Source organism: Drosophila tropicalis, unplaced genomic scaffold (assembly GCF_018151085.1).
Source record: "Drosophila tropicalis isolate 14030-0801.00 unplaced genomic scaffold, ASM1815108v1 contig_717, whole genome shotgun sequence".
Classification (NCBI taxonomy): Eukaryota; Metazoa; Arthropoda; class Insecta; order Diptera; family Drosophilidae; genus Drosophila; species Drosophila tropicalis.
This window is the reverse complement of record NW_027173201.1, coordinates 177,150-201,187: the sequence shown is the minus strand read 5'-3', so window position 1 is coordinate 201,187 and position 24,038 is coordinate 177,150. Positions and strand designations below refer to the sequence as shown.

The following is a 24,038-nucleotide window of genomic DNA, read 5'->3' as shown; positions in this document are numbered from 1 at the left end:
GAATGGTTGTTTGATTGAACCCATGGCTTTGACCGCGCCGCTACTACCAATCCCGATTAATAACATGTTGCACTCACATTGCTTTGGCTGTTCTTTTATAAGTCGTTTCGGACATAAGATTGTCTTTACTTCCAGCATTCATCTTTAAACGGTCGATTATTATCTCTTTAAACATAAGTGAGATTGATGTGTTTAGTTTTCGTGTATTACTCACTTCGCATTTTTACGGTTTCTTGCGACACTCTGCCAATTTGGCCAAATATGTTGCATTCAAAACCCTTTTTAACTTGGTTTTTACTTTCACAAGAAGCGGCTGTACCTTTGCATTGGTTGAGAGTTACGTTCACTTTTCTGGATTTTTTTGTTATATCATAGAACATTGTTTTTTATCACTCTTAAATTTCTCTCGCATTATTTTGGCGGATTTCAATTTGTCTTTGAAGACTTTTAACGTCAACGTTGACATGTTCCTACCCAAGTCTTCAATACCATTAATAACATACTGAATCAATCATCAGCAAGAAATATTCTTGGAAATTCTCCTTATTACTCATTTTTAGATCAGCCATCATTTAGTGCAATTGAGCACTGTTCGTAGTCGACTTGAATTCATTGAAAGGCAATATTATCATCTTCAATATTACCATCTTCTTCGTTGTCGCTTTCGTCATTCACGGTATTAAAGTTAGCATCAGGTAGTAAATTTCCCCATTTCCGATTACAAAATATAAACTTGAAATTCACAATTTGTCGAAATGTTAAACGTTTGACAAATTCGTGGAACCGCGTTAAACCCTTAGAACACGTTTGTTTTATTCTTTCAGATCTCAATTTATCTAAAGAAAATCATTTTTACATAAATTTGTTCATCTTATTCGGCGTTTTAGCACTATATTATTTCTCACTCATTATATTGTTATATATTTTAAGTTCAACCTAACGATTCAGCCGTCATATTTTCCTTCGATTAATTTGGCGATAATAGAGAGGAAACGGGCACACTTACTCAAGCACGATAAAATTTATTCATAAAATAAATAAGCATTTTCACACATTAATAAAAAAAGAAACTGAATTAATCTGTGAATAACACATTTCAGTAATTTCGCCAATAAAGTAAGGGTTAATGTAATCAATTACCACGTTTTTTAATCGATTACTTTACTTCAAAATTTAAAAAATGTGATTTAAAATCGTTCATCTTAGTAGTCCTTTGTTCAAGATCAAAGCAATCCATGACTTAAAAATTAAGGCCCTCGAACTCAACCTACTAAAAATCGTTTCTAAAAAAATCACAGTCAAACACTTCTTTTAGATAATATTATATTTTTTTCTTTCTTGTAGTTTTCGTCCTTTACAAGTTTTTTCAAATTGAAAATGTTTTTTTTTGTAAAAAAGTGAAACGTGTAATATTTTGTTAAAGTTCGGTAAGTGTAACATAATTTATAAGCGATTTAGGTATTTAACTGAGTTGGTCCTTAGGGATTACCGATACGGGCGGTACTTATTAATTTATTCTTCTAGTGTGGCTGACCATCTCATCCTACAGGACTATTAAACGATATAGTGATATTAAAATAACAGTCCCCTTAAACTTTGTTTAGGCGAAAAAAATTAACTGTTTTAACGGATTTCCGGCAATTATTTATTGTTCTTAAGGTGTATTCTGCTATTCGGGGCAGAGACAAATACAACAAATCAATAACCATAAAATTTGCTTCAGCAGATCTCGAGTTAAACAAATCGGACTTTTTATACCATACACTCATAGGGTGAAATGGTATATTAAATTCTCCAAAATGTATGTAACAGGCAGAAGAAAGCTTCTCCGACTCTATAAAGTATATATATTCTTGATCAGGATCAACAGCCGAGTCGATCTAGCCGTCCGTCTGTCCGTTTGTCCGTCCGTCTGTATGAACACGCAGATCTCGGAGGCTATAAGAGCTAGAGACACCGAATTTGGTATGTATACTCATGTAGTATGTAAATGTATCACATAAAAGAAACACATAAAACTATTTTTCTTAAAAAGTATAACAGCTAGAGACATCAAATTTGGTTTATATTTTCATTTAGTTAGCGCGCAAAAACTAATTGTTCACACTTTTTGCCACGCCTCCGCTACCGGAATTTACATAAAACAGATTTTCTTAAAAACTATGACAGCTACCGACTTTAAATTTTGTATGTAGACTAGTTCAATGGACGCGCAGATATTGGCTATTTAAAAATTTTGCCGCGCCCAATTTCGCCCCCGCAAATCAAACAAAACTGATTTTGTCAAAAACTAACAAAGCTAAAGTCACTGGCTTAGTATGCGCGCAGAGTATACATCTTTTCATATTTTGCCACGTCGACTTTCGCCTCCATAATTTGTAAAAAACCGATTTCCTTTTGTAGTTTTTGATTTCGCATTCAAATTCTCCAGATTAACTATTTCTACCAAACTACCAAATCGGACAAGAAACATGCAAAATATGAGTATGAACGTATTTTACTACGCGGTGCATAAGGCCAGGATTGGCCGTTGGCTAGTAGCGGCGCTAGAGTGCTCGTGTGTTTGTGGAGTGAGCGAGATAGCACTTAGTATGAGGCATGTAAAAACAATTTAATAGACATACATCTGGTTTTCGAAATTTGAAATATTTGTTTCACCTGGTGAAACCCAAGTCGGCGAGTCGACTTACTTCATTATATATATAAGATTAGATACCTATACAGATCGGCTCTGCTCAACCGCTGCTACTACGTGCATACACACAAGCGCAGCTCTATATAAACCGTATGTGTATGCGTGCCGTGCCTTGTGAACTTATCTTTTCTTTATTACTAGAATTGCTTTATTTTCAGTTCTCCTAATAGTGTTATGGTTTACTAATCCTAATAATCCTTTCAGTTTATGTCGAAAAGAAATGTTACTGCGACCAGCAATCCATTCGATCGCCGTTATATACCCCGAACTGAGCATCTGGAGTGGATAAATGGAAAACTGAATTCAAATTATATGCATCTAAATGACTTGTGTTCCGGCCTATTTTTAGCTCTTTGATATCTTTAAATCTGATGAAGAAAGTGAAATGAGCAACCATTACAGATTTTGATCATATACAGAAATTCTGATTACTGAAGATGAGTTTCCATCGCACGTATGGGCAGAAGAATATTCCTGTACACTTGCTGATAAAGGGTACTCTTTAGGATCATTTGCGATTTGATCGTTGGGCTTACAAGTTGTTTTTGATTAAATTAACAATCATCTGCTGCAGTTAATTATGATACCCCGGCAAAAGTAGACGCACTCTCCCAGTGGAGATCGTAAGCTCAGTCGCAATGCCAAGCGGACTACAACACAATTCTCGCTTAAAATTACCTAATCGAAGATCTTGAAACCGGCTGCTACCATGCAACTTAGCGAGAGACCACAATTGAGAATCGCTTGAGTGCACCACCAGTTCAGCGCAAGCTGAGAGTCAGCAGATCATCAACGAGGACAAGCAAAAGATTTCCAAAACAAGTCGAAGACGGTTTCAATGAGGTTAAATTGCCTGAAATATGGAATAAGTCATAATAATCCGATTCCATATATATATCATTACATTCGACAAGCAATACTGATCAAGAGGTATCTAAACAGGTTAAGTCCACCGATGATACTGTGATAAACTAAAGAAGGCCCAAAATACTAAAACGATTTGGTACAAGTAATTAAAACGCGCCGGAATTTAATTTTAACCTAGTTTTAAACACAATGATTTATTTACAGGCAAGTATTCACCCACGATATGTTTCGGGCTAAAGTAAAACTGGAGTTAAAAGTGCGGGTGGTCGGCGTAACCGTATTCGCTTTTGGAAAAACATTTCTACCACTCCCTCCCTGCTGTTCACTTAGTGGCGTGAACACTAATGATGACAAATAATGAAAGGATTAAGCCACACTGATGGAAGATATACACGAATAGACTAACTTAGATTTCATATTTCATATATTATCTAAATATCAATGTAAAAATCCTCTTTGAACCGAGTTGAGATCTTAACTATGTTTTATGCACAAGAGTCTATGGATTCCAAAAATTATTTAGTTTTTTCCAAAATTAACAGTTGTGTAGAGCAATGCTTATAACAAACAACATTTTAGAATAAACTAACATTTAAGTGTGATTACATCAGCTACTTACTTTTGCACGTCCGCACTCTGTAACGTGAAGCTATACACTGATTTGTCCCTAATAAATGCCTGTATAAATGAGCGTAGTTGTCGGTATCTACCTTATTACTAAGTCTTATATTTGTCAGGGTATTTTTTATTTGCAGCATTTCGAAAGTGAACCGTTTGGTGTAATGGTTTTCTTTATCTACCATGGTTGCTGCAGTAAAATGGAAGGTGAATGTCGACTGGCCGCACAGTGCCATAAGTGCCGCTTTTTGTAAATTGAAGTGTACCTATGTAATTTTCTTGCTGTCACGTTTTTTAAAATTATTCATGATTTATTTTTACTTTCACACTTTTACAAAGTTCTTCGCGTTAATAGCAAGTCTTCGTCAAGAAATTGTGGATCAATTACTAAAAATACTGATTTTAATTTCTTGTCCGTCAATTACGAATGGTTGTTTGATTGAACCCATGGCTTTGACCGCGCCGCTACTACCAATCCCGATTAATAACATGTTGCACTCACATTGCTTTGGCTGTTCTTTTATAAGTCGTTTCGGACATAAGATTGTCTTTACTTCCAGCATTCATCTTTAAACGGTCGATTATTATCTCTTTAAACATAAGTGAGATTGATGTGTTTAGTTTTCGTGTATTACTCACTTCGCGTTTTTACGGTTTCTTGCGACACTCTGCCAATTTGGCCAAATATGTTGCATTCAAAACCCTTTTTAACTTGGTTTTTACTTTCACAAGAAGCGGCTGTACCTTTGCATTGGTTGAGAGTTACGTTCACTTTTCTGGATTTTTTTGTTATATCATAGAACATTGTTTTTTATCACTCTTAAATTTCTCTCGCATTATTTTGGCGGATTTCAATTTGTCTTTGAAGACTTTTAACGTCAACGTTGACATGTTCCTACCCAAGTCTTCAATACCATCAATAACATACTGAATCAATCATCAGCAAGAAATATTCTTGGAAATTCTCCTTATTACTTATTTTTAGATCAGCCATCATTTAGTGCAATTGAGCACTGTTCGTAGTCGACTTGAATTCATTGAAAGGCAATATCATCATCTTCAATATTACCATCTTCTACGTTGTCGCTTTCGTCATTCACGGTATTAAAGTTAGCATCAGGTAGTAAATTTCCCCATTTCCGATTACAAAATATAAACTTGAAATTCACAATTTGTCGAAATGTTAAACGTTTGACAAATTCGTGGAACCGCGTTAAACCCTTAGAACACGTTTGTTTTATTCTTTCAGATCTCAATTTATCTAAAGAAAATCATTTTTACATAAATTTGTTCATCTTATTCGGCGTTTTAGCACTATATTATTTCTCACTCATTATATTGTTATATATTTTAAGTTCAACCTAACGATTCAGCCGTCATATTTTCCTTCGATTAATTTAGTCGATAATAGAGAGGAAACGGGCACACTTACTCAAGCACGATAAAATTTATTCATAAAATAAATAAGCATTTTCACACATTAATAAAAAAAGAAACTGAATTAATCTGTGAATAACACATTTCAGTAATTTCGCCAATAAAGTAAGGGTTAATGTAATCAATTACCACGTTTCTTAATCGATTACTTTACTTCAAAATTTAAAAAATGTGATTTAAAATCGTTCATCTTAGTCCTTTGTTCAAGATCAAAGCAATCCATGACTTAAAAATTAAGGCCCTCGAACTCAACCTACTAAAAATCGTTTCTAAAAAAATCACAGTCAAACACTTCTTTTAGATAATATTATATTTTTTTTTTTCTTGTAGTTTTCGTCCTTTACAAGTTTTTTCAAATTGAAAATGTTTTTTTTGTAAAAAAGTGAAACGTGTAATATTTTGTTAAAGTTCGGTAAGTGTAACATAATTTATAAGCGATTTAGGTATTTAACTGAGTTGGTCCTTAGGGATTACCGATACGGGCGGTACTTATTAATTTATTCTTCTAGTGTGGCTGACCATCTCATCCTACAGGACTATTAAACGATATAGTGATATTAAAATAACAGTCCCCTTAAACTTTGTTTAGGCGAAAAAAATTAACTGTTTTAACGGATTTCCGGCAAATATTTATTGTTCTTAAGGTGTATTCTGCTATTCGGGGCAGAGACAAATACAACAAATCAATAACCATAAAATTTGCTTCAGCAGATCTCGAGTTAAACAAATCGGACTTTTTATACCATACACTCATAGGGTGAAATGGTATATTAAATTCTCCAAAATGTATGTAACAGGCAGAAGAAAGCTTCTCCGACTCTATAAAGTATATATATTCTTGATCAGTCCGTCCGTCTGTCCGTTTGTCCGTCCGTCCGTCTGTATGAACACGCAGATCTCGGAGGCTATAAGAGCTAGAGACACCGAATTTGGTATGTATGTATACTCATGTAGTATGTAAATGTATCACATAAAAGAATCACATAAAACTATTTTTCTTAAAAAGTATAACAGCTAGAGACATCAAATTTGGTTTATATTTTCATTTAGTTAGCGCGCAAAAACTAATTGTTCACACTTTTTGCCACGCCTCCGCTCCCGGAATTTACATAATACAGATTTTCTTAAAAACTATGACAGCTACCGACTTTAAATTTTGTATGTAGACTAGTTCAATGGACGCGCAGATATTGGCTATTTAAAAATTTTGCCGCGCCCAATTTCGCCCCCGCAAATCAAACAAAACTGATTTTGTCAAAAACTAACAAAGCTAAAGTCACTGGCTTAGTATGCGCGCAGAGTATACATCTTTTCATATTTTGCCACGTCGACTTTCGCCTCCATAATTTGTAAAAAACCGATTTCCTTCTGTAGTTTTTGATTTCGCATTCAAATTCGCCAGACTAACTATTTCTACCAAACTACCAAATCGGACAAGAAACATGCAAAATATGAGTATGAACGTATTTTACTACGCGGTGCATAAGGCCAGGATTGGCCGTTGGCTAGTAGCGGCGCTAGAGTGCTCGAGTGTTTGTGGAGTGAGCGAGATAGCACTTAGTATGAGGCATGTAAAAACAATTTAATAGACATACATCTGGTTTTCGAAATTTGAAATATTTGTTTCACCTGGTGAAACCCAAGTCGGCGAGTCGACTTACTTCATTATATATATAAGATTAGATACCTATACAGATCGGCTCTGCTCAACCGCTGCTACTACGTGCATACACACAAGCGCAGCTCTATATAAACCGTATGTGTATGCGTGCAGTGCCTTGTGAACTTATCTTTTCTTTATTACTAGAATTGCTTTATTTTCAGTTCTCCTAATAGTGTTATGGTTTACTAATCCTAATAATCCTTTCAGTTTATGTTGAAAAGAAATGTTACTGCGACCAGCAATCCATTCGATGGCCGTTATATACCCCGAACTGAGCATCTGGAGTGGATAAATGGAAAACTGAATTCAAATTGTATGCATCTAAATGACTTGTGTTCCGGCCTATTTTTAGCTCTTTGATATCTTTAAATCTGATGAAGAAAGTGAAATGAGCAGTCATTACAGATTTTGATCATATACAGAAATTCTGATTACTGAAGATGAGTTTCCATCGCACGTATGGGCAGAAGAATATTCCTGTACACTTGCTGATAAAGGGTACTCTTTAGGATCATTTGCGATTTGATCGTTGGGCTTACAAGTTGTTTTTGATTAAATTAACAATCATCTGCTGCAGTTAATTATGATACCCCGGCAAAAAAGTAGACGCACTCTCCCAGTGGAGATCGTAAGCTCAGTCGCAATGCCAAGCGGACTACAACACAATTCTCGCTTAAAATTACCTAATCGAAGATCTTGAAACCGGCTGCTACCATGCAACTTAGCGAGAGACCACAATTGAGAATCGCTTGAGTGCACCACCAGTTCAGCGCAAGCTGAGAGTCAGCAGATCATCAACGAGGACAAGAAAAAGATTTCCAAAACAAGTCGAAGACGGTTTCAATGAGGTTAAATTGCCTGAAATATGGAATAAGTCATAATAATCCGATTCCATATATATATCATTACATTCGACAAGCAATACTGATCAAGAGGTATCTAAACAGGTTAAGTCCACCGATGATACTGTGATAAACTAAAGAAGGCCCAAAATACTAAAACGATTTGGTACAAGTAATTAAAACGCGCCGGAATTTAATTTTAACCTAGTTTTAAACACAATGATTTATTTACAGGCAAGTATTCACCCACGATATGTTTCGGGCTAAAGTAAAACTGGAGTTAAAAGTGCGGGTGGTCGGCGTAACCGTATTCGCTTTTGGAAAAACATTTCTACCACTCCCTCCCTGCTGTTCACTTAGTGGCGTGAACACTAATGATGACAAATAATGAAAGGATTAAGCCACACTGATGGAAGATATACACGAATAGACTAACTTAGATTTCATATTTCATATATTATCTAAATATCAATGTAAAAATCCTCTTTGAACCGAGTTGAGATCTTAACTATGTTTTATGCACAAGAGTCTATGGATTCCAAAAATTATTTAGTTTTTTCAAAAATTAACAGTTGTGTAGAGCAATGTTTATAACAAACACCATTTTAGAATAAACTAACATTTAAGTGTGATTACATCAGCTACTTATTTTTCCACGTCCGCACTCTGTAACGTGAAGCTATACACTGATTTGTCCCTAATAAATGCCTGTATAAATGAGCGTAGTTGTCGGTATCTACCTTATTACTAAGTCTTATATTTGTCAGGGTATTTTTTATCTGCAGCATTTCGAAAGTGAACCGTTTGGTGTAATGTTTTTCTTTATCTACCATGTTTGCTGCAATAAAATGGAAGGTGAATGTCCACTGGCCGCACAGTGCCATAAGTGCCGCTTTTTGAATATTGAAGTGTACCTATGTAATTTTCTTCAGTTTTCTGCATTATTCCCGTTGCATGGTATTTTATAAACTACATTGCTCTTGTCCATTGTATTAATCTTGCTTTTTGTCCTGTTGAATATACTCCGTAACGTGTTATTGGGTTTTGTGTGTTATACAGTGTTGTAGCGATCCGAGTTTGCTAGTCTTTCCGACTAACATAATGCGTTTTGTTATGTGTTCTCTATTTGTTTTCTTACTGTGAGTTATTAGTAACGTCCGTATCCTTTAAAATTTGTCTTATTTCTACCTCTGTTTTTTTATTAAAAATGGTCCGATACGTTGAGCATCCGTTGTATACAACCTCTTGCTGTATTCATTATCATTGACTTCGGATGTTTTGAGTTGAAGTTGATGATTCGTTCTGATGCTGTTGGTTTTTTTTTTACCATTTTAATTGAAGCTCGTTTCCTCGTCTGTGTATTGATGAATCTAGATATGGGCATTTCCGGAAAAAGGTCAACCACAGGACCCAAACATAAAGTACCAAATATCCCTATTTTTTTCATTATATTTTATTAAGAAATGTTCCAAATGTACAGTTTTGAATAGTAGTAGTGAAAAAAAGTTCAAATGTACAAAATATTTGTAAGAAAAGTTGAGTTTGTGTTTTTAGTAAACTTGTTACATTTTTAAGAGATTACTCTTTAAATTATTTACGGCATTAGAGGTTCTGTTATCGTAAATGTTCTGCTCTTAAATGAAACTTGGACACGTGAACTAACCGTAAAAAATATAAAGAGAGCCGTAAGAGTACGATTTTACCGTAATTTCGCTTATTTGTCAAGTCATCTTTTTTTGTCGTGTGAGTGACCGAAAAACAGTAAAAGTTTTCTTAGCACATACATTTTTCCAGAAACAATCATATAAACAACGTCTAGTCACAAAATTGAAATAGGATCATCTGCTCCATCACATTGGATCAAACAAAAATTTAAAATTATTTGAAATTCCGAAATTTCTTTTTCAGCGTTATTTCAAAATCTTTAATATAAAAAAATATATTCCACAACATAAAAATATATACATCAACTTCTCAACTAATCGCAAAATTCAAATGGTATCCTCCAAAAGCTATATTTCAAAAGATAAGAGCGTTCTTTGATCGCATCGGCACTCTCCGCATCCATCCAGATCTCGACCTGTTCATTAATGCAAATATCTGTGTCGTTTTCAGGGGAAGAGCGCGGCAGATTTTTTGAATAACTACTGCCCATTTCTCTGTCGAAATATTACAGTTCTGGCTTTCTAGGAGCTTAAAAATAAGTTTCAGGCTACGCTTCACTTTTGGCCATGTAACTCTAGCAGCGGTTACCCGTAAGAAATTAATAAGACTTATGTCCTCAAACAAATATTTCTTGCCACCCATTCCATTGTATCTTCATCAGCAGCTGCCTTGAACAGTCGTCCATTGAACTCCGTTACGGGAGCCACTTCATTGACCGGTCTCATGCACCGTCCACTCCTAATGTACAGCAATTGATTTTGTGAATGCTATTAGTAAGGAATTACCGGTATCACCTGGGAATGATCTCTTAAAAACGATGCCTATTGTAGTGTCCGATGTGTCCGGGCAATTACCCATTCCAATGGAAATTGCCGATAGTTCTAAAAGTATCGAGGGCCCCGTAAACAAGTTGACTGCTGCAGTGGGTGACTTGTCCAACGTTACTGCTGCGGCTGACGCTTCGGGAAGCGTCCTCTCGTTGGCATACTACCAAAGAAACATATATTTGTTTCTAGGCTAGACCCTGTTGTCACATCTGATGATGTAATAGCCTATATTCGGAAGAAAGTTAACGTCTCAAATATTGCGGTGGAGAAGTTTAAATTTTCTTATTCTCGGGACATTTCGTCCTTTAAAATTAGTGTTTCTGCCAATATCTTCGACACTGTATGTAGAGAAGATTTTTGGCCAAAACATATAATAGTTAAGGAATATACTGTAAAAAAGAAAAATCGGAAACCGATTCGCTTGCCAACAACAACTAACACTATTCCTGCCACATCAGCATCTGCTGGTGTGTCAAAAAGCTAGCTTCGTCCCTTAACCTGGGTTACCAGAACGTTAGAGGACTGAAATCTAAACTTTCTAATCTCTATGTAGATAGTCTTTCTTTTGAACATAACATTCTAGCTTTTACAGAGTCGTGGCTAAAACCTGATATTGCTGATGCATCGGTTTTTTCCTCAAACTTTTCTATATTCAGACGTGACCAGATTTCTCGTATAGCTGGTGGCGTTCTGATAGCTGTTGATGCTGCTTTATAATCTGAAATGATTCAATTTTCTAGTACCCAGGAGATTGAATTTGTCGGTGTTAAAGTAAATTTTAAATCTTTTAATGCTTTCATTACTTGACCCTATATTCCACCATTATCAGACATGGTGGTATATTTAAATCATTTAGAGGCAATTCAGTTTGTCTCCTCCTTAGTTTCCAGTCAAGACTTGCTCATAGTTGTAGGTGATTTTAATTTACCCGCTTTAGCATGGTCACTTACAGATGAATCTACCACGTTGCTGCCCTCTTTGTCACATGAATTCATTGATGGCCTTCTAGGCTTATCTTTATCCCAAGTCAATACTGTCTTAAATTCTAATGGAAAATCGTTATATCTTATTTTTGTATTGGATTCTTCTTATTGTGAAGTTTCTAGGATCGAACCATTTGTTCTTCCAGAAGACAAATTTCATCCTACATTAAATTTAAAAATTGATTTGCCCTTGCTTTCACCATTACTTGGTTCAAATGAGTTACCTCTAACTAGGTGCTTTCGTAAGACTGACTTTGCCAGCCTTAATGAAAACATTGCTACTACCGATTGGTCTTATCTGTACAATTGTAGAGATATGAACTCAGCTGTTCGCTTTTTCTATGATACTCTGAATTCACTCTTTGATATTTGTGTGCCTCTTGGTAGGCTGGAGCGGCTTAACAAACCTCCCTGGTTCTCTCGTGAGTTATCCAATTTGAAAAATGTGAAGACACGATACTATAAGAAGTTTCAAAAAACACGTCGTTCATCAGATTATGCTCTGTATACAGTCGCTTGTTCAAAGTTCATGATGCTTAATACACAATGCTATAAGAATTATCTTCAGCGGTGTAAGCTTCAGTTTTCTTCTGACCCTAAACAACTAACTATGTTATGCATGAACCTTTTAGGGTCCTCTGCTCTGATTACAACCTTCTATTCCCTGTAATCGGCTCAGGGTTTTCTATTAATTTGCTTCAAACATCTATCCTATCCCATTTAGTTAATAGATAGCTGTAGTATTATTTGTTTGTCTGTTTTTTCTATTGTGTATTTGTCCACGCGATTCGTGCCGTTCGTTATACGGCTGCACCCCTCGGTCGGTCGGGTGGGAGGTGGGCAGTTATCTGCTTGGGCTCGCGCGTAACAGGCTATGTCCTGGTGTCGAAGGGGCCACTTGAACGTACTGCGCATAGTATCGTCAACGTCCGCTAATAAAAAAAATATATCGTAGCTGAGATCGGCAGCTGCATAGCCAATTGCTGAAAAGGAACACTTAGATATGATTATGAAAAGTTATATCCGGATTCCATGATTAACTTAACAGTCAAAACGGTTTGCCATTTCAGCATTTCTTTACTGAATCTACAGGAATTGTCCTTCGTTATTTGTAGTTCTACCTTACGATTATGTTTATTTTTGGCATTTTAAAATATGTTAAAAAAAAAAAACCGAAACAATTGTAGGATAATCATCCAAGATTGTATTAAGTTTGAAAAGGTTTTAAAGGTTTTCACCCACAAAAAACCATTTACAGCAACAGGCGTCGATTACTTCGGTACATTTTACACCAAAGCAAAAAGAGGAACTCGAGCCTTAAAACACCTCCGCAAGCGGTACCGAGTAATATTCACATGCCTGACAACAAGAGCAATCAACGTGGAGATAGCCCACTCCCTAGACACCGATTCCTGCATAATGGCAGTTCGTAGATTGATGGCTCGACGTGGACCTATACAAATCATCTGGTCAGACAATGGCACGAATTTTCGCGGAACAGCAAGAGATTTACAAGAGGACCTAGAGGACCTGCACAAGTGTGCCTTGAAAGAGAATATGGCAAGTATTAAAATAATTTGGAATTTCATTCCAGCAAATGCACCAAATTTCGGAGGCTGTTGGGAGCGACTAGTAGGCTGTTTTAAGCGGGCAATTGAAGCAATTTTAGCAGTAAACGCAAATCTCAGCGATGAAACGTTGCAAACAATTTTTATGGAGACAGAATATCTTGTCAACAGCAGACCATATATAGTGGAATCTGATGACCCCGACGACGAACTTGGTCTATGTCCAAACGATATTTGTATCCCGCAAAGCTGCATACTCCACGGCCCAGGCAACTTTACTTCCAACACGATGGAAAAACGAGCTTGGAGAATCTCGCACATTTTCAAAAAAATTTACATACAAATTGGAGTATCCCCATGAAATTTGCTAAGGTGATAGTATTGGATATAAAACATAAGATCCCGAAATTTCCGATCGGATAAATAGAACACAAGTTAAAATCAACATGGACGAATCCATTTTTCAAGTCAATTGTGCTGAATATCATTCCACTGCTCACTGTCCATGTGTCCAGTTGGTCTTCGATTAAGGGTAAAGCAAAATGGTCTTGTAATATTACCTTGTTGATCCTTCTATATTCGATACATAGTCTTGAAGATCCATCTCGTTTTTTACCAGGACTACCGACCTCTGTACTCTGACTCGGAGTGGTCGAATATACCTTGCTTTAACCATTCATCAACTTGTTGACATCTCGAGTCATAGCAACGATTCCATGCGGACGTGAGTATATTGGGGTATCATCATTGACTACGATTCGCATTTTCACGTTTGTCGACTTTGCATTTACATTTGCATTTATAGTTTTAAATCAGTTCGCGTACCTCGTTCTTTGCGTAATTGCTTACGTTAGCTTCAGTATTTAATTCAATCTCGTTGACATTTAATGTATTTAAATTATTCTTATCAACACCGAAATTTTCGTTTCAAACTCGATGCTGTCACGTTTTTTACAATTATTCATGATTTATTTTTACTTTCACACTTTTACAAAATTCTTCGCGTTCTTAGCAAGTCTTCGTCAAGAAATTGTGGATCAATTACTAAAAATACTGATTTTAATTTCTTGTCCGTCAACTACGAATGGTTGTTTGATTGAATACATGGCTTTTTTCCCTCATTTTCCGATCAGCCATCATTTCGTGCAATTGAGCACTGTTCGTAGTCGACTTGAATTCATTGAAAGGCGCCTTTTTTAGTTTTAACCAGTTAGAAATACCTCGCTCGCTCGCAACAAAAAGCTTTTATATGTAATCCTTTTTATGACAGTTTTGCAAATATAAATATTTGTAAATCATTCCAATAAACTATGTTTAGAAGATAATCGAATTCATTAATTTACTTCAATGGAAAGGGTATCTTCACCATTAAACGATTTAATTGAATATTCAATGTTATGAAAATGTAAAGCAAATCTTGGCTACTGAAGGGTTGAATTAGTCTCTTTCATCTTGTACATAATTATCGTTAACATCAATATTACCATCTTCTTCGTTGTCGCTTTCGTCATTCACGGTATTAAAGTTAGCATCAGGTAGTAAATTTCCCCATTTCAGATTACAAAATATAAACTTGAAATTTACAATTTCAGATCTCAATTTGTCTAAAGAAAATCATTATACTCTTGCAGAGGGTATTATAAAATTGATCAGATGTTTGTAACGCACAGAAGGAGACGTTTCCGACCCCATAAAGTATATATATTCTTGATCAGCGTGAGAAGCTGAGTCGATATAGCCATGTCCGTCTGTCCGTCCGTCAGTGCGTACGCGTTTTACTCAGCCGTCTTAAGAGCTATCGGGCTTATTACCCGGGAAAAAAAGTATGAAAACCATAAGGATCGGAACACTATATAAAATAGCTCTAGAAGAACTAGAAGAAACATTTTCATAAAAATCGAGTATGCTATTAAATTTACATATGTGATTATATGAGAGTAAAATTGTTTTGTTTGTATATTGATGAATTGAGTTGCAGAAAACAAATTTTGTACATGTAAAATTATTATTGCCAAGGACTGCAAGGGTATACAAACTTCGGCATAGCCGATGTTAGCTTCTTTGATTTTTTTTACATAAATTTGTTCATCTTAATGGGCGTTTTAGCACTATATTATTTCTCACTCATTATATATTTTAAGTTCAACCTAACGATTGAGCCGTCATATTTTCCTTCGATTAATTTAGTCGATAATAGAGAGGACACGGACACACTTACTCAAGCACGATAAAATTTATTCATAAAATAAATAAGCATTTTCACACATTAATAAAAAAAGAAACTGAATTAATCTGTGAATAACACATTTCAGTAATTTTGCCAATAAAGTAAGGGTTAATGTAATCAATTACCACGTTTTTTAATCGATTACTTTACTTCAAAATTTAAAAAATGTGATTTAAAATCGTTCATCTTAGTCCTTTGTTCAAGATCAAAGCAATCCATAACTTAAAAATTAAGGCCCTCGAACTCAACCTACTAAAAATCGTTTCTAAAAAACATCACAGTCAAACACTTCTTTTAGATAATATTATATTTTTTTTCTATCTTGTAGTTTTCGTCCTTTACAAGTTTTTTAAAATTGAAAATGTTTTTTTTGAAAAAAAAAGCGAAACGTGAAATATTTTGTTAAAGTTCGGTAAGTGTAACATAATTTATAAGCGATTTAGGTATTTAACTGACTTGGTCCTTAGGGATTACCGATACGGGCGGTACTTATTAATTTAATCTTCTAATGTGGCTGACCATCTCATCCTACAGGACTATTAAACTCCCATAAGTATACAGTTCTCGAATCTGAGATTGAATTTTTTGATGAGTACTTGGTAAGTGAACATACATATAGAGCAACTTAAACAATGCGGAAGCAAACTACCACCATTCTAGGTTTTTATTTTCCTTACGAAAATATATTACCCATTGTAAAAAGTAAAAAAACTAAATTATTCATGTTTTCTAATGTTTATTAATAGTCCTCTGAATTCAAATTCTTAGTTTGCATTAGTTTGCCTTATCACGGCTCAAAGCGGTGTTCCGCGAGTGAAAAGCAGTGAGTGGAAGTGAGTGGCTATAAGCCGATTGCGTGGACTTTCCCACCCCCACAATATTTTGTCCCATTCGAATTCAGCTCTTGGTTTCAACACAACACAATGTCGAATGACGAGTCAATTGCTTGTCTTCACGGTATGATATCCGGGAATACTTTGTTATTAAGCTCGTTTTTTGATGAGTCGAAATTAAAAAATTTTGGGGAAATGATATTTAACCGCTCTATTCGTCAGCAGGAACACGGCTATTACCAATACTCAGCAATTGCTTAGAGAAATCATCAGCAGATAGATAGTTTAACAGTGCAATATTCATGCTTACAGACAGTTGGAGTTTCTTTATACATCGTCACAAGATAGATCTTGGAATGGTAGGTTTTGTAGAAAGCCGCCAGATAATAAAATCATCACCACCAAAACATCTTTCAATGTCAAGTGCTTCCAATGCGCGTTTGTGTGCCATTCTGCACTCGTCCAATGTGATGATTTTTCATGCTACTAAAACTTTGGCCATGGCGTAGTGTTTTGAAATGCTGTATGTCGGTTGTTCAGTAGTTTGAAGGTTTATTGTTATTTTAACGCTGAGTGAGCCGTACGGCATCCGTCTAACAATGAGGCCGCTATTTCAGAAGAAGCAACTGCTACCTCAATTTCGGATCCAGCACGTTCAGTGGTTAAAATCAATGACATGAGGAATGTGGGGTTTTATTTACGATATAATTATAGTCTAGGGGGTTTACATGATAATACGACTTCATAGAGATTACACTATGCTAAATGACAATCGACGTTTGGCTCGGCTCGACTTTGGCGTCCGTCTATGACGCTTCGACTTTTCACGCCCGACTTTGGCGATCGACTTTTAGTGTCCGACTTTGACACACGACTTATGGCACCCGTCTATGGTACTCGACTTTTAGTGTCCGGCCTTGACACTCGACTTATAGTACCCGTCTATGGTACTCGACTTGACCTTGCATCCGACTATGACGCAAGACCTCAAAACACGTCCGTCTTATTCAACGCGCAAAAACCAACTCTCTCGTCGTCATCTCTCATTCGTTCGTCATCCCTCTTGATCGTCTCTTCTTACACGCTCACGTTCTCTCTTTGATCGTCGTCTCGTCTCTCGTCTTCGTTTACAGTGGGATTGATGCACATCGCAAATCCACATCCCACATTCGGCCATTCTGATTACGCATTCGACCCGAATGCTGGGTCATCTTCCTCGTCGTCTCGGTTTAGGCTCCAGGGCTTCATGTACTCTGCACATGTTGACGTCACTTTAGGCCCTTCGCACTTGCCAACTTTTTCGACATCGTATGCGTTGTTGTGCTTCACCTTCTTAATCTGGTAGGGTCCAAAATATTTCGGTTTTAATTTGAGACTACTCCCGAATTGCGTCCTCTTAATTGCAACCAGGTCGCCAACATCATAAGATCGAGCTTGCTTACGACGTAGGTTGTAGTACTTCTTATTTTCGTCTTGGATCTTGGAGATGTGTGCCTTCGCCTTGGCACGGAGCTCGCTTCTATCGTCTCTTGGTTGATAAGATCTCTCAGTTTATGGTCATCGTTGGTCCTCATCTTTACGCCAGTTAGTAACTCAAATGGAGAAGTGTCAATACTTCTGGTGTACGTCGAATTGATAGCCTGCTGAACTTTGCTAACATGTCGATACCACTTCGTCGGATCATCAAAGCTCAATTTCGACAGAACAGGAATGATGATCGCATTTAAACGTTCGACTTGGCCGTTTACTCTCGGAAGTGCTGTAGTCGTCTTTACGTGTTTGATACCTTCATTGTCGCAGTACTTCAGAAAATCTTGGGATGTAAAGGCGGAACCCCGATCCGAGGGTTGCCAAAAATCGTGCTTTGCATCGTCAGCTTCGCAATAACTTCATTGCTAGTCGTCGATTTGGTTGGGTATAACCAGCAGAACTACGTAAATGCATCTATGACCGCCAGGATATGCTTAAAGTCTTTGTGAGTAGACTCGAGAGGACCTAGAAAATCAATATGGTAAGTCAAAAGTGGAATATCATCTTTCTGAAGCGGATGCAACAAGCCTTCTTGCTTGCCAACTTTACGGCTACTGATGATACAAGGAATACAGCATTCGATATATTTTTGGATTTTTTCCTCGAGATGCGGTATGAAGTATTCTCTGCAAATCAAGTCTTTCGTCTTTTTTGCACCGAAATGTCCTTTGTTATGGGCTTGACCAATAATCTGCTTCTGCATCGCGTTTGGGACAACAATTAGCTCAACGTCATTGACCAATTTGTACAGGATATCGGCTTTCAGAAAATAATCATCATAAGTTTTCGAATTGTTTTTCAGAACTTCTATAATGGCTCTTATTTTCTCATCTTGTGATTGCGCCTTCTTCATGCCAACGCTGATTCCATAGTCGTTGATTTGCATAATTGGATATCTGCTGAGGGCGTCGACATGTCTCATACGGGTACCTGAACGGTGTAAAACGTCAAAATCGTATTCTTGAAGAAAAAGTACCCAACGAGCTACCCTGGTACAAAGGCTCTTCTTCTCCAGCGTCTTTGTAAATGCGTCGCAATCCGTGATTAGCTTAAAATGCATGCCCAACAGATAAACTCTAAACTTTTCTAACGCTGTTATGACTGCGAGAATCTCTAATTCATAGCTGCTATACTTTCGCTGTGCGTCTGTGGTTTTTCGACTCATGTAGTATACGGGATGGAGTTCACCGTCGTCTGGACATCTTTGTAGTAAAACTGCTCCAAAACCTTCGATAGATGCATCAGTATGGACTTCCGATTCGTACGACTGGTTGTAGATGCTTAAGACTGGATTCTCAGTTAGTAACTTCTTCAATATCTGTACTGCATTTTCTTCTTCAGGACCACAGACAAATTTTGATGCATTCTTGGTCAATTCGGTCAGAGGTTTCGCTATACACGCATAGTTTGGAATAAACTTTCTAAAATATCCCGTCAAACCTAAGAAACTTTGAACTTGCTTTACGGTTTGAGGCATTTTAAACTTCGCAACAGCCTCAATTTTATCTGGAGATGGATATATCTTCTTATTCTCGACAATGTGCCCCAAAAATTGTATTCTTTTCTTTAAAAAATGGCACTTCTTCAGGTTTAGCTCTAAACCATACTCTTCGCAGGTTACGATTACCTCTTTTAGATTCTTAACAGCTTCAACTTCATCTCTGCCCAAAATGATAACATCGTCAACGTATGGCAGCGCAATGCCTCTCTTGGATAAATGCCGAAATATTGCATTAACATGTCTTTGGAATACTCCAGGCGAATTAGTAAATCCAAACGGAACCCTCTTGAATTGGTACTGACCACAGTGGGTCACAAACGACGTATACTTTCGACTAGATTCTGCAACTGCCACATGAAAGAATCCGTTCTTCAAATCAATGGTACTAAAAATCGTAGCGTCTTGCAAACGATCCAACTGATCCTCGATGAGCGGCAATGGATAATGGTCACGCACACATACCTTGTTTATTTTGCGAAAATCGACACAGAGCCTGCAGGAATCGTCATGCTTCTTTACAAGTACCACCGGACTTGTGTATTCGGACGTTGACTCTTCAATTATGCCTTCAGCCAACCATTCTTCGACTTTCTCGTTCACGAACTCTGCCTCTTTGAATGCAAGTCTACGGGGTCGCGCAAATATCGTCTTTATTGCTACCGGTTGATAATTAGATATCAAATCGAATACCTCTTTTTTAGCACTTGTGCTTGCACATTCGTCTATATCAAGTTCATCTTTATTATTCGCGACATTAATTTTTAGAATTTTTATTTCATCACTTTCTTTTTCGAATTTTTCTACTCTTACACCATTTCGACTAAATATAATGTCAGCTTGCAAACATAATTCCTCGCCTATGATCATTTCGACATCTAACAATCTAATCGGAACTACATGAAAATCTAACACGAACGTATGGTCGTCAATCAAAATGGAATTCACAAAGTGTCCAATTGGTTTTATCTTATTTGATTCTCCGCCACCAAATCCAATTAGAAACCCGTCAAAACTGCTTAACTCGGGTTGTTTCAAACGTTTATACAAATCTTCGCGAATAATACAAAATTTACTTCCGGTGTCGAACAATGCTTTACACTCAATGTTGTCAATTTTAATAACTTTACAGGTTATTTCTTCTTTCGACTTAAAACTTCTTGTGTTTGGTTCAAATTGACTGTTCATATCTCTTTTATTACAATTTTTAGCTATATGACCAAATCCATTACATTTGTAGCACTTTCTACCTTTCTCTTTATCATCACAATTTTTCGAGTAATGTCCTTTATTTCCACAATTGTAACACACGACATCGTTTTTAACATCTTTATTATTTCTTTTCATCATTTTGTCTTTCACTTTTGCACTGTTCTCGTCGTTTTTGTATTTACCATTGTCTTTCTTACTTTCTTTTTCACTCATTGTTTTATACTGCTTTAATTTCTCTTTAAACTCATTTAAATTTTTCGCTCCATATAAAATCGACTTATTCTCACTTTTTTCATCAATGCCGTCAATCAGATATTCTATTAATGAATCGTCTTTTATTTGTCCACGTGAAGCTACATCTTTCATTCTGTAAAAGTACTCAAAAACACACTCATTGTTTTTACGCTTCATTTTCATCAGTTGCTCATGTACGTCTTTACTACTCACGCACGATTTGAATTCACTCAAAAGTGCTTTTTCGAGAGAGTTCCACGAATTTATTCCTCTCTCACTCAAGACAAACAGTTTCGCGATGCCTTTTAACGCCTTCTTCGCGAACAGAAACTTTTGGAAATCGTTCCAACACATCAACGATGCTTGCTCATTGAATTCGTTAATCCAAAATTCTACTGCAATAGTATTAGTGCCGTCAAAAATACGAATGTTCTCTTCCACGTCGCGAAAACTAATGGCAAAACGCGGCGTCATCATTCTATCTCTCTCTTCGTTTATTCTTCTGTACTCATCGTTGTCGTTCTCGCTTGCTCTCTCGTGTGGCCTGTTCCTCCAATTTTTCTCTGTTGCTACGTTCCTATGTGTAGCTACCGATTCATGATCTGTCTCGTCGTTTATTTCATCATCTACTTCGTCGTCTGATTCGTCTTCGTCTTGTGATGCCAACAAATTGTTCAGCTTCAAATTCATGAAAATATGCAACGCTAGGTCGTCGACACTGTACTTGATTCCCAATACATTGCAAATCGAAACAAGATCACCGTTCGTCAAATTTCGCCGTACATATTCCGCCTTTGCTTCGTACTTTGCGTTCGTTTCATCGTAATCGAAACCAGAAAATTCTCGAATTCTTTTGCGGTTATTTCTATCTCCCTCGCTCTCATAGATAAATTTATGCAATGCTCTGATATTGTCTGCTTTACCCGTTTTCAGAGTATCACTTATTAAATCATTTAGACACGACATAGTTAATGCTTTAATTTCACCACTAGCAGAGCAGGACCGACTTAATACGACACGATTGTTCGAGAAAAAAAAAAAATCACTTTTTTTTTTTTTTTTTTTTTCACTCTTCTCCCACACGAACGCACAAAAAATGTATGTGAGGTAGTCTCTTGTATTCCGCACTCTTTCTATCACGACAAAATATGTGAGGAAACTCTTTTGTAACCACTCTAACTTGAATCTATCCCGGATGAGCACCCAAAATATGTGGGGTTTTATTTACGATATAATTATAGTCTAGGGGGTTTACATGATAATACGACTTTATAGAGATTACACTATGCTAAATGACAATCGACGTTTGGCTCGGCTCGACTTTGGCGTCCGTCTATGACGCTTCGACTTTTCACGCCCGACTTTGGCGATCGACTTTTAGTGTCCGACTTTGACACACGACTTATGGCACCCGTCTATGGTACTCGACTTTTAGTGTCCGGCCTTGACACTCGACTTATAGTACCCGTCTATGGTACTCGACTTGACCTTGCATCCGACTATGACGCAAGACCTCAAAACACGTCCGTCTTATTCAACGCGCAAAAACCAACTCTCTCGTCTCATTCGTTCGTCATCCCTCTTGATCGTCTCTTCTTACACGCTCACGTTCTCTCTTTGATCGTCGTCTCGTCTCTCGTCTTCGTTTACAGTGGGATTGATGCACATCGCAAATCCACATCCCACAGGAATGTCTTCTTAGTTTCACCAGGGGCATCCGAAAAAAATTCACAATTTCCTTCAAAAAATTTTTATCAGTGTATCAAAGACTTCCCTCTGCTTTGGATTTAGCAGTGCTAGATTCCATTAAACTGATTGAATTAGTTCATGCGGATCATATTCACGTTCATGTTTAACTGTTTTTTTGATTGTTTGCTAGAAAATTCCGTCATTCTAGTGTTGGTTGTGGGACCAATAATGGAAATTTTACTTCACCATTAAGGCAGCACAAACCAGTCGTTTCAACAGCAATGTGCCAAAATGCTGGCAGGCAAAGTTCATAGCACCAATACAAACTAATCGATGGAAGCTTGAGTCGTTGGTGCAATTATAGAGAAAGTCTGCTGAATTCCAATCAATACTTGAACCATTTCTTCTTCGAAGTTTATTTTTCTGTTCATCTGTATGATAAGCTCGAAGATTTCTTCTTTCTAACCTAACCGTTTCAAGGGCTGATTCTCTGTGCTCTTATTTGAGAAGCACGAACCAAGGCCCTTCTGTGATATTAAAATAACAGTGCCCTCAAACTTTGTTTAGGCGAAAAAAAATTAACTGTTTTAACGGATTTCCGGCAATTATTTATTGTTCTTAAGGTGTATTCTGCTATTCGGGGCATAGACAAATACAACAAATCAATAACCATAAAATTTGCTTCAGCAGATCTCGAGTTGAACAAATCAGACTTTTTATAAAATACACTCATACCAAATCGGACAAGAAACATGCAAAATATGAGTATGAACGTGCATAAGGCCAGGATTGGCCGTTGGCTAGTAGCGGCGCTAGAGTGCTCGTGTGTTTGTGGAGTGAGCGAGATAGCACATAGTATGAGGCATGTAAAAACAATTTAATAGACATACATCTGGTTTTCGAAATTTGAAATATTTGTTTCACCTGGTGAAACCCAAGTAGGCGAGTCGACTTACTTCATTATATATATAAGATTAGATACCTGTGGCAACCCTGCCAGACCGATAACGAATATCGAAGAGATATCGGACGTAAGGTGGGAACGCTCGGGGACTTGGAGCGTGACAGCGAAGAAGTGTAGACGTACAAAGAACTAAAGAATAAATTAATATTTAAATAATGTATAATTAAACTATAAATTACGAGTTGTTACATTGGCGACGACTGGGAGAACTCGGTGGAAAAAAGAAACGTTAAACTAAGTTGAGTAGATTGAATTGTAATTCAATTTTTCTTGTTAAGCGACTGTGGTGAAATAGCGCGAGTCGTACAAATTTACGAGGTGGCTACATGAAAATGACACAAAGGTATCAAGATAGCGCGAATCATACAAATGTATGAGGAGGCTACAAGAAAATTGATACAAAGGTATCAGGATAGCGCGAATCGTACAGATGTACGAGGAGGCTACAAGAAATTGATACAAAGGTATCAAAATAGCGCGAATCATACAAATGTATGAGGAGGCTACAAGAAATTGATACAAAGGTATCAGAATGTCGCGAATCGTACAAAGGTACGAGGAGGCTACAAGAAAATTGATACAAAGGTATCAAAAGAAAAAATTAGCACGAATCGTACAAATGTACGAGAAGGACACAGGAAGATGATACAAATGTATCAAAGTAGTGGTACAAATATCTTGATATA

The 24,038-nt window shown here is 36.8% G+C and overlaps 2 long non-coding RNA genes across 7 annotated transcripts; both read left to right on the top strand.

Moving 5' to 3' along the window:
* Positions 1–1,308: 1,308 nt before the first annotated feature.
* On the top strand, positions 1,309–4,164 carry LOC137579615 (uncharacterized). 4 transcript variants are annotated; one of them, XR_011032863.1, is made up of 4 exons: positions 1,327–1,427; positions 1,483–1,500; positions 2,900–3,704; positions 3,767–4,164. It is a non-coding gene; the product is annotated as an uncharacterized lncRNA (long non-coding RNA). The 4 variants fall into 4 exon arrangements; XR_011032862.1 differs by lacking the exon at positions 1,483–1,500 and having other exon boundaries at positions 1,309–1,427; XR_011032864.1 differs by lacking the exons at positions 1,327–1,427; positions 1,483–1,500 and adding an exon at positions 2,708–2,785.
* Positions 4,165–5,869: 1,705 nt separating this feature from the next.
* LOC137579614 (uncharacterized) lies at positions 5,870–8,617 on the top strand. Of its 3 annotated transcripts, none has more exons than XR_011032859.1 (3): positions 5,870–6,029; positions 7,488–8,294; positions 8,357–8,617. It is a non-coding gene; the product is annotated as an uncharacterized lncRNA (long non-coding RNA). The 3 variants fall into 3 exon arrangements; XR_011032860.1 differs by lacking the exon at positions 5,870–6,029 and adding an exon at positions 7,296–7,373 and having other exon boundaries at positions 7,442–8,294; XR_011032861.1 differs by lacking the exon at positions 5,870–6,029 and adding an exon at positions 7,303–7,373.
* The last annotated feature ends 15,421 nt before the right edge of the window (positions 8,618–24,038 follow it).